Genomic DNA, 11,090 nt, shown 5'->3' with positions numbered 1-11,090 from the left:
ATTATTTCAGTTGCTCAATGCCCCATTAAAGAAATAAACGGTTTTCTGAAGTACGTGTGCGGCTACGACAACTACCCGATCATGAAGACCATCAATTTCAAGTGTTGGAATACAGAGGAGTTTTACTTTCAACATGAATATATTCGTTATTACTTTGGACAAGTTTGCTCACAAGACCCATTATACTATCAGGCTTGTGATAAGGGATTAACAGATAAGATAACCAACAATGAGCTGCTCTGTGGAATCTACTTATGTCATCTTGATTTTGGGCATGGAAACGATATTATAGTTCCATCTTATACACTTAAAGAGGTGGGTTTGATATGTAACGGTAACTTAGACTGCGGAAACACTGAATTAGATGAAGTAGGATGTGATCCAGATGAAGACAAGACCACAATGCTGAGTGGAGACACAGTATTTACTAAGGATATCTGTGACGATGAGTGTGATACTCCAACCTGTGAAGACGAAGCTGTCTGTAATGGTTACACGTACGGACTGTATTGCATTACAACTCGTACTGGCTTGCTGAGTTACGTTCCTTTTGATTACATATGTAATCCTCGCAAGTCTAGTTACTGCCTAAATAAGGAGAATATGATTGGATGTAAAGTTACGGATAATACACAACACACTTGCAAACACGAACGTACTGGAGAGATAGTGCCTGTACACAATCTCACCAGGTGTTCCATAATACATAAAGAAATTGCTGTTTGGCTTCTCATAAGATATTGTGATTATTATGATCACATAAACAGTCAAACAAACTGCTCTGACCCGTCCAGAGTTGGAGTTACTTGCGACGTGAACGGATATAAAGCCACCCTTTCTAAATATTTGATCTGTCTAGATGAAAGAATAAAGGCTTGTGACGATCAAATAGAAAGCAAATGCTTCTATACTAAAACCTGTAAAATACACAAACATCTCATGTGTAATGATAAGCAGGAATGTGAGGATGGGTCTGATGAAAGTCACTCCACGTGTCTCTCTAGAACAGAGGCTACTTGTAAGAGACGGGTTGGGAAAGACCGAGATCTGCCCATACCGATATCCTGGTTAGGAGATGGGGTTAAAGACTGTGAGGATGGTGCAGACGAAACTGCAAACTGGCCAAGATGTGGAATCGGCAAAACACTACGATATGTGCCTAGCAACAAGGTTGTATGTGAAAATGCCCTTATCTGTCCCTGGGGCAACCCAGGCTATGTGAAGCTGAGTGATCTCTGTGATGGGATAGAAACTTGTGGAAATGAAAACAAAATCTGTTCAATTTCACGAAGTGCTCACGATATCGTATCATCAGCACACACAACAAACAGTGGCCTCACCAAACGACTATCTTATTGTCACAAAGGTCTGAAAAGTTTGGAACTATTGAAGGATGCCTGCGTAGAAGAACATCACATCTATCCGGACCACGATTACTTTGGTGTGGACACAAAAACCTCTGTGTTTCTTCCTAGAAGCAAGCAATCTTGTGACCACCTTTACGGAGAGAACTATCTGTACACAAGTTGTACTGGTAGATGCATCAGTGCCTCTTGTCCGCTAAGAAACATTCCAAGATACGAGGTTTGCCCTGAGCAATTTCCTGAGCGAATAGGAACCATTGCAAATGGCAAGTATCTTGCGTTCTTCACGAAGTCATTCGGTAATATTTACACCAACCGATACTTTGTATGCGAAAATAAGAAAAGGTGCGTGGGTTATGATAAAGTGTGCAATCTTGTAGATGACTGTGGAGACAGTTCTGACGAAGATCACTGTTCTAACCATTTTAAGTGTGACTCTTCTGGGAATTACATACCTAAGTCTAAGAAATGTGATGGAAATTTCGATTGTCTAGATCTTACAGACGAGTGTAATGAAGAGTGTTCGAAGCAGTTACTGGAAAGCACTTTACTGAAAGGGCTCTCCTGGCTAATAGGTTCCCTCGCAGTTTTCTCAAATATTGTCATCATTGCTAAGAGTCTAGTAACGCTAAAACGTTGCAAGACATCAGTTGCGATGACTAATAGATGTTTGATAATTTTGATCGCTTTAGGTGACTTCTTGGTAGGGTGGTACCTTGTAATGATAGCAATTTACGACGGAATAGCCTTTAAAAGAAGTTACTGTCTCAACCAGATCGCATGGATTACAAGCCTCAAATGCTCTGCCGTCGGCATTTTCAGCACCATCGGACCCAACTCCACTCAGCACCATCGGATCTCAGGTCTCCCTTTTCGCTATGACAGGCCTCAGTGTCATCAGACTACATGGCATATGGAATTCTATGAGAGTTCCAGGTGAGGTTAATATAAAGAAATCCCTCCAGATTGCAGCAGCGATGTTTTCCTTGGTTTTAGCCGGTTCACGTACTGTAGTGCGACACGTACTCTAGTGCGACATGTACCCTAGTGCGAAACCTCCAAGATCGACCATGTCGCAGTTGAGTACGTTACCTGGATCGTAGTGCGACACGTACCCTAGTGCGACAGAGAATGTTCAAGGCCGACACTGTCGCACTACAGTGCGCTACCTGGACTGTAGTGCGACACGAACTAAAGTGTGACAAAGCACTTTACACATTCACTAGGTCATGTTGCTGCATCTTCCTTCTCCAGCCGTCAGGATAGAGTCAGTGGATAGTCACCAGCTGCGTGAACAAGTTAGTCGAGGTGCTGTAGGTACCATCGATGACAAGATGAGGGGCCTCAGCTAAACAATCCATATTTTGCCGAACAGGAAAGATCTTCTTCTCTCTGCTGAAAAGGTAGAATCCCAAAGAAGGAAGGTTTCGCCACCGTTCGTTCGGATGTAGTCAGGAGTTAGGAGCTGTGCGTGCCATCTTAGCGAGGGATTCCTGCTGACAGTTGAGTTTTGACATGGCTTCGAAGGAGAGGGGTCCAACAGCGTCAGCAATTAGGTGTTTCGTAGGGAGGTCAGTATCGGAGGCTTTCCGTTTCATGTTCTGCTTTGCTGTGTAGACAGAGTTTGCTGCAGGAGTAGGAGGGTGGGAATGGGTCTTCGTACTGGTCACAGTAGTGTCGTTCATCAAACTGAGAAGTCCGGAGCAGATCTTCTCAGTGCATCGCCAGTAGGTCATGTCGTCGCGCTTCTAGGAATGAAGACATGTTGATGTTGTTCGATGCTTTGGTAGAATCATCGTGACCTTATATATGGCCCAAGCATATGAACTTGTTATCCCAATCGGAGATATACCTTCATACGATGCGTGATAGGAATGAGGATCATATGCTGCTTACGAGTTACCCGGTGGATCACACACTGCATACGTGGCTTGAACTGACCCGAAGGGTTGTGATCAGTGGATCACTTCGAAACACGTGATGTGAACCGACGAATCGTATTCTCAAGATCACTTCGAAATAAGTGACGTGAACCGACCCGACGAATCACTTAATGGTCCATAAGAAGGATAGGATGTGACCTGAACTTGAAAATAAGTCAGGATATTTTGTCGCACTAGAGTACGCTACCTGGATCGTAGTGCGACACGTACTGTAGTGCGACAGAGGGTGTTTTTGTCGGACTTCGCACTAGAGTACGTGTCGCACTAGAGTACGTGTCGCACTAGAGTACGTGTCGCATTACAGTACGATTACCGTTTTAGCCTCGGCAGCAATTGCAGTTATCCCAGTCATCAAGAAGTTAGCAAATTTCTTTGTTAACGGAGTGAAGTTCTTAGATGACCTCAAGATCTTCATTGGGACACCAGATAAAGAAAAGGTTTTTGATGTCATTAAAGCATACTATGGGAGGACCAAAGAAGCGAACTTAAAGTGGGATTTGTTGATCAAAATGGCAAGAAATATGTTTTCACGGGATTTTGACTATGAAGACCACACGGAGAGGGTGGCTAAAGTTGATTTCTACGGAAATGACGGAGTTTGCCTCTTCAAATACTTCGTCCAAAATGATGACCCCCAAAGATCTTTCGTATGGGGTATCTTGGCTCTAAACTTTATCTGCTTCCTCTTCATTTCTCTTTCATACCTTCTCATCGGAATATCATCTCGAAGGTCATCGAAAAGTGTGGTAGGATCAAATAATCGGCAAATGCAGAAACGAAACAGGCGCATGAATCAGAAAATAGCCATCATAATAGGCACCGACTTTTTGTGCTGGATACCCTTCATCGTGATATGTGTCCTCCACTCAGTGGGTGTTCTTGACGCTACACCCTGGTATGCCCTGTTCTCTATGGTCATTCTTCCGATAAATTCTGTGATCAACCCGCTTCTCTACGATGATGTATAATTGACAGAGGCCATTAGAAGACCTTCACGGGTAATCTGGACCAGAATTTCAAGCTCTATAGTTTACCAAAGAATTCGGGGATGGTTCAATCCAGCACCAACAGAAACAGTGGAGGTGGAAAGTATTGAAATGAGAGCATCCAAGGCGACAACAAGTGCTACTAATCGAACAGGGGAACTAAAAGAGGTAGGTTATGCACCCAACATTCCCAACCAAAGTACCATCGGAGGAGACAAAGAATTGGAGACCACTGCTGAAGGGGATAGAAACGTGAGAGCAGGGAGAGTATTACAGCCCTCAAGAAGAGATAGAAGAGGTAAAAGAAGGGTTAAACCCTATCAAGCAGGGGTTGGTGGAGATGGGATCATTGAGACAGATCTATAGCTAGGGGAGAAGGACTATGTGTCTCTAGAAGAGTAAACTTAACATCAAAACAGTCAGACAAAGCGGTTATAATGAATACTGTGGAGAATATTGACAGAACTGTAGAGAATATATGCATATTAATTATTTAACTTGTAGAAGGTATTGTAGTTAGAAAGAACTGACGATTATATTAAAAGTGTGAAGATGGCCTATACCCTGCACGTTTCCATACCAAAGTCCCTATTTTCTCCCTGACCATCGAAGTGGAAGTGGAACTTCCCACCTATGAATCCGGCCTAACACCATTTATTAGAATCCCTAGCTTTAAAACTCCCTCCGCCTAATTGATAACCACTACGTGCCAGTGGCGTAACGAAAGGCCCTGCTGACCCTGCTGTGCAGGGGGGCGCCGTCTTAGGGGGGCGCCAAATCGTCGTTTGAATGTGGGACAATTTCGAAAACTTAACTAAAGTACTAGCAAAACTGCGCGTTTTGCTCTACTTGACTTGACTTACTTGACTTAAGGCGGGTAGTATTCCCGAGATCCATTGACAACAGTTCTCCACAGCTTTCTGTCCTCCATCAGTCTAGCTATCTCATCTACTGATTTCAGCCCAGTATCTGCTTTTAGGTTATCTAGTAGTGTTAGGTAAGGTCGCCCCCTGTTAGTATGCCCATGACTCGGCTTCCAGAGGATCAGTTTGTTCAGTGTCAGCTCCGGATGTCGGTGAGCATGACCTGCAAGTCTGAGCCTTCGTTGGGTTATCTTGGAGCTGACTTTAGGAAGATCACCGTACAGACTGTGGTTGCTGACATGGTCTCGATATTGATTGATGTTAAGGGCCATTCTTAAAGGACCAGTTAACTGAAAAAAAAGTTATCCTCATATTTTGACTGATTGTGACAAATAGCAAACTAAGCAACGAGTCGAAATTCCTAAATCTCTAACTGCTCTCTAACGCGTGTAAATAGCGTTTGTATTATTTTGGCGATGACGTCATAAAGTCCCTTGCGCGCGCAGAAGAGCTCGTGAGACTGTATTTTACAGGTAGAAAATGGACATAATACAATGTTTTTCCCCGAATAACTCGAAAAGTAAGTAATTTAGGGTACATGTTGCTTCATAAGTTGTATATAAACAGGGCCATTCTGCACAATTTGCACACATTCAAAAACCTTAAGGGCCTTCATAGCCCCATTTACCAGATACCCATAGTTTTGCATGATTTCTGGAACCGAAAATCAGTTTTTCGCCAATAACTGAAAAAGTAAGCACTTTAAGGCATATGTTTGTTCGCAAGTCATATATTAATATGCTAATTGCGGTTCTTTTGCACCCTGTGTAAAGACTCTATCACGATCCTATCGAAAATGGGCTCAGCACCACGCCCAAAATGGTTTTTGGCAAATTTCTCGAAAAGTAAGGATTTTAGGCCATGTGTTGCTCAGTAACTCCTATATAAACATGCATATGCCGCTTCGTTTAAGCCTATTTTGAAGTCTCTACGACCTTCAGAAGCAAGGGGTCGGTTACGTTATTGGGTCAATATGGGCGTGGCCCTCCTGGGTTTTCTCCACGGTCAAAAAAATGTCTCCGAACGAAAATCGTTTATTCATACCTTCAGGAAGGTCTGTGCAAAGTTTCGTGAGTATTTGAACATTTGCAGGTTCATTTCCATAAATGTCCATAAATGACTGGACTACACAACTTTATCTCAAATTAAGCTGTTAGTGTCCATGATCAACCTGTGGCGACAATGTTTTACGTGAAATGTAAAAATCAGGAGTAATATAAAAAGTGTATTTTTAGATTAAAGTGCTAGCTCATAGTTTTAGAATTGTATAGATTAACGTTGGTCGTTTAGCCATCTAACAATCGATCGTGCCGTAATATATGGCCAGAGAATAATAGGGTCCTGGAAATTTTATAGTTGTTCAATGGGTCGATTGACTGAACACGTTTGCACTTGGTATTTAAACTTACCAGTAGTTTATTTATGTTATGTACCGATGATAATGCAATTAGGATAACAACCATAAGGTAAGCCGTAAGTCTAATTCAAAACACACCGCACACCGTACACTCCAATCATTTGGTAGACCGGGTATTATGGCGGGAATTCTGTTCCCACGGCACTGTTCTGATGGAAGCTACTTCTACTAATGGTCCCAGAGGAACGGCCGTAAAGTAGCCAGACTTCTTGTCTCCTGTACTGGCTGACACATGCGGATTTAAGTTAGAAATTTCGCTGTGATATAAATATAATTGCTCTCGGAATTGAACAAACTGATCCTACTTATCTAGATCCTTTCTAAATTCGTTAGAGTTTCATGGACTGGGGAAAAATAATCGGTACAGTCTCCCTGCTTGTGTAATTAAGCAATGAAAACAATCCAAAATTATCACATATGACATAAGTTGTAATAGCAGAAACTTTCTAACCGTACATTCACCCGCCACTGTTCAAGAACCTATATCACTGTTTAAAATCATGACGTGAGCAGTGAGCACTGTACATCCAATCAGCTATTCCTTTAGTTAGGATGATAGCCAAAACTATAAGGATTTTGGAGAACTAGGGTAATAGTCATAGTTCTAAAATTTGAGTGAGTTACACGTGTTTTATTGACGATGATAAACATTTGCAATGTATTACGCTATGCAAGCGCGCACTGAGGGACTTTATGACGTCACGAGGCCACAGCTTATTATTGCAATAACACGCGTTACACGTACGCTAGAGAATTGGTTCTTTCGGCGATACGATTCTTTACCAGTTTGTCACAGCTGATTTAAATCTTAGCCAAATTGGAGACTACAAATTTTTCAGTTAACTGGTCCTTTAACATTCGTGTATAGCAACCATCAACCATCTTCTCCAGCCTTTTCGTCATAGTCCAAGTCTCAGAACCGTATAGAAGCACCGACTCGACTAGTGCTGTGAACACTCTGGTCTTAATAGACTTTCTAAGGTTAGATTTCCAAAGTTTTTTGAGAGTGTGGCATGCTCCCCATGCTCTTCCTTTCCTAACCCTGATATCACTCTCACTGTCTCTGATTCTAGAACCAAGATAGGTAAAGTCTTCCACGTGCTCTATTGTGTTGTTACCCAGGGACTTGATGGTATCAGGGTTCTCGATGTTCTGAGTAATGAATTTGGTTTTCCCTTCATTCATTTTAAGTCCCACTGTAGCAGCAACTCTTTCTACCTCTAGCATCAGCATCTCTGCCTCCTTTACAGTATCTGCTATCAGAGCAATGTCATCTGCAAAACCAGTGTCTGTTATCTTCTCCGCCTTGACTCTCCTACTCCGATAAGGCTTAATGGTAAATCCTATTTCAGGATGCTTGCTTAAGGCTTGTCTCATGCAATAGTCAAGGGCTATAATGAACAAGTATGGTGCTAATGTATCCCCTTGAAGAACTCCTGCCAGGATATCAAATAGCTCGGTATCCCCATCTGGTGTTATAACTTTGCCCTTCGTGTTGACATAGAGAAGATTAATGATATCTACAATACTGTTCGGTATTCCATAGGCCTTTAGTATTTGCATCAAAATTCCCCGGTGAAGTGAATCAAAGGCCTTCTTAAAATCAACAAACACCATAGCTACCGGTAAATTTCTCTGTCTAGCCCCCTCTAGAATCCTTCTGAGTGCCAAGATGTGACTAGTAGTGGACCGTCCTTCCCGAAAACCATTCTGAGTGTCCCTAAGTACCCCCTCTATAGCCGGCTGGATCCTATTAAGCACCATTCTATTAAGAGTCTTAGCTACGAGAGAAGTCAAAGATATCCCCCTCCAGTTTCCAGGGTTGGTCAAGTCTCCCTTTTTGGGAACCGGGATGATGTTACTTATCCTCCACTGATCTGGTGCAATACCATCTGTCAGGGCTTTGTTGCAGAAGGACAGCAAGATTTCATCCAGGTCGCATCTTTTGAGGACTTCAGGTGGTATGCCGTCATCACCTGGTGCTTTACCTTCTTTTATCCTGTGTTTAGCAGCTTTAAGCTCATCCACAGTAAAAGGTTCTGTACTGATGTTGAGTCCTTCAAATTGAGTCTCGATCCTAGGATGCTCGTTTTCCACATCCGGTATACTCCCTAACAGATTCGTGAAATGCCCAAGCCAATTTTTCTTCCTTTCTTCGGCTCCGTTGCCCCTTATTTGAGTTGCCCCCTTGGCCTTCCTGCCAGTTATCTCATTTATGACATTCCAACTTTCTTTGTTTTTGCATCTGTCTGCAGCCATTTCGACCCTTCTAACCTTGGCAACTAGATCTTCTTCAAAGATGTCCTGGTACACCTGATCCAGTTCAGTTTTTAGTAGCTTAACAGACAGTCGACTGTCTTCACTAGGATCCCGGTGATAGACAGTCTCTGCTTGCTGCAAGGCTGTACGCACGCTTTGAACTCGCTGATCACCCGCGAAATCGTCACGTCTCTTCTTTTCTCTCTTAGGCAGTATGGCTTTGTTGGTATCAGCAATCGCATCAACAAAATGCCCATACAGTTCCGTAACCTCACTTTCATCGGTTTGCTCGCATAAAGCAGAGTACCGATTCTTAACTTCTACTGCATATCTCTTCTGTAGGTCTTCATCCGATTTAAGTGCTCCCCAATTATACCAGGTTTTCTTGGGTTGCTTTTTTGCTCGTCTAAGAGATAGCTTGATCTTAGACAAAACAAGTCTAAAATAAGACCGAATCCGGTCATTACAACTAAATTATGAATGAACTTGCGAATTGAACTATTATTGAAATTAAAGGTCATTAACCAAAACTCCTACATTAATTGCCTCTTCCTAAAATCCATCGGTCTGTCGTCTAGGCTGGAGCCTCAACTAAATAAGCACGGAGACTCGACACCTTGTGATGGACTAAAGAGCACCTTTTTCGTCCTTACAAAGAAGTATAACAGAATTTGGATAATTACTTACTTATTAAAGATCCTGTCCCAATTGAGAGTTAATTTCAGTTATTGATATCATAGATTGTATAAAGTTTTAATATTTGTAGTAGTAGATATTAAATGAAATATGAGCTAACGTGTTTTTATTTGGTTTAAATTCAAAAAGGTCAATACTGCGCTTAATTTTTTCAGTTTCTTCTCACAAATTAATGATTCATCTTGAACCTAATAATCTCTCTGAATTAAACATATTTTATTTGGTGACGTAATCTTATCTCTGTGGGAGTCAGATTATGACAGATAGTTTGAATGGCAAGTCCTAAGATGAAACCAAGACTGAACCAAATAAAGCGACATGTCGGGAATTGTATTTACTTTCATAGACGACCTTTTATATACTTTACTCCCACAACTGACTGAATAATCTAACTATGTAAAGTGTGGGCTGGCGAAAGGTTATTAATTATTAAACAAAAAATGAATTAAAAAACGATAAATTATCGCTATATGTACAAGTTAACTTTCAAACCTGCAACAAATTCTTGCCGCCCCAGTTGTAGTAATTGTGGGTAATTAGAGAAGATATCCACTTGGTAGGATAGTGGTGAGACACTTCGTCTACTATCTTCCAGGCTAGTGTCTCAAACTCACTGTAAACAATAGTAGCGGGTTACTAGGTTACTAGCTGGTTACTAGCTGGTTACTAGGTTACTAGCTGGTCACTAGGTTACTAGCTGGTTACTAGGTTACTAGTTTACTAACTGGTTTCTAGGTTACTAGCTGGTTACTAGGTTAATAGCTGATAGTGGTGTAAGAAGACAAACCTTACCTGGCATATTGAAGGATAACAGGCTTCATTTCGGGGGTAATTTCTATGTAAGAAGACTCTTTTTCCGCCATCCATTTGTAGATATGACAAGCCACCAGTGCCAACATGGTCGGAGTGCTGCTACGTTCCCAAAACAACATGGCCATCTTCTGGCGCTGTTCCAAGACACAGAACAAAACTAGGATATCCTCAGGGTCGTCGAAATCACCGGAGATTCTCCGTTTGCATTTGCAACATTGGTAAACCCCCGAACTTATCTTGTATATCACTTGAGCGAAGTGCTCGAATCTGAATTTAAACTTTGGGTTGCCTACTTCGGGTGCTTTCGGGAATATTTTATCGTATCGTTTCATCACTCTTCTTCGCTGGGTCAGTAGCTTTCGGAGAAAATTACTTTCGGGGACATCGTTTAGCAGTTCCGAAAACCTGTCCTCAGTTAAAAACTGACTGAAATCAAACGCAGCATCACAGTGATCTAACAACTTCCTGATGAAGCTTACCCGATCCAGTTTCAGAGCTAAAAACAACAAATCCTCCACAAGATTACGAGGGATGGTGTTCGCCTTGAATGACTCCTCTACAAGATCCACCCTGTTCCATATTATAGCTAATTTTAGCTGCTCAGCTACATTGTCATTCAAAGCACCGCTGGATTTGATACTCTTAATCAGTCCCTGGAGTATAATTCTGTCCACGCAGTCAACATCACA

This window comes from Bolinopsis microptera, chromosome 3, assembly GCF_026151205.1.
Source record: "Bolinopsis microptera isolate Bmic1 chromosome 3, MBARI_Bmic_1.0, whole genome shotgun sequence".
NCBI classification, from domain to species: Eukaryota; Metazoa; Ctenophora; class Tentaculata; order Lobata; family Bolinopsidae; genus Bolinopsis; species Bolinopsis microptera.
This window is presented reverse-complemented; position numbering follows the sequence as displayed.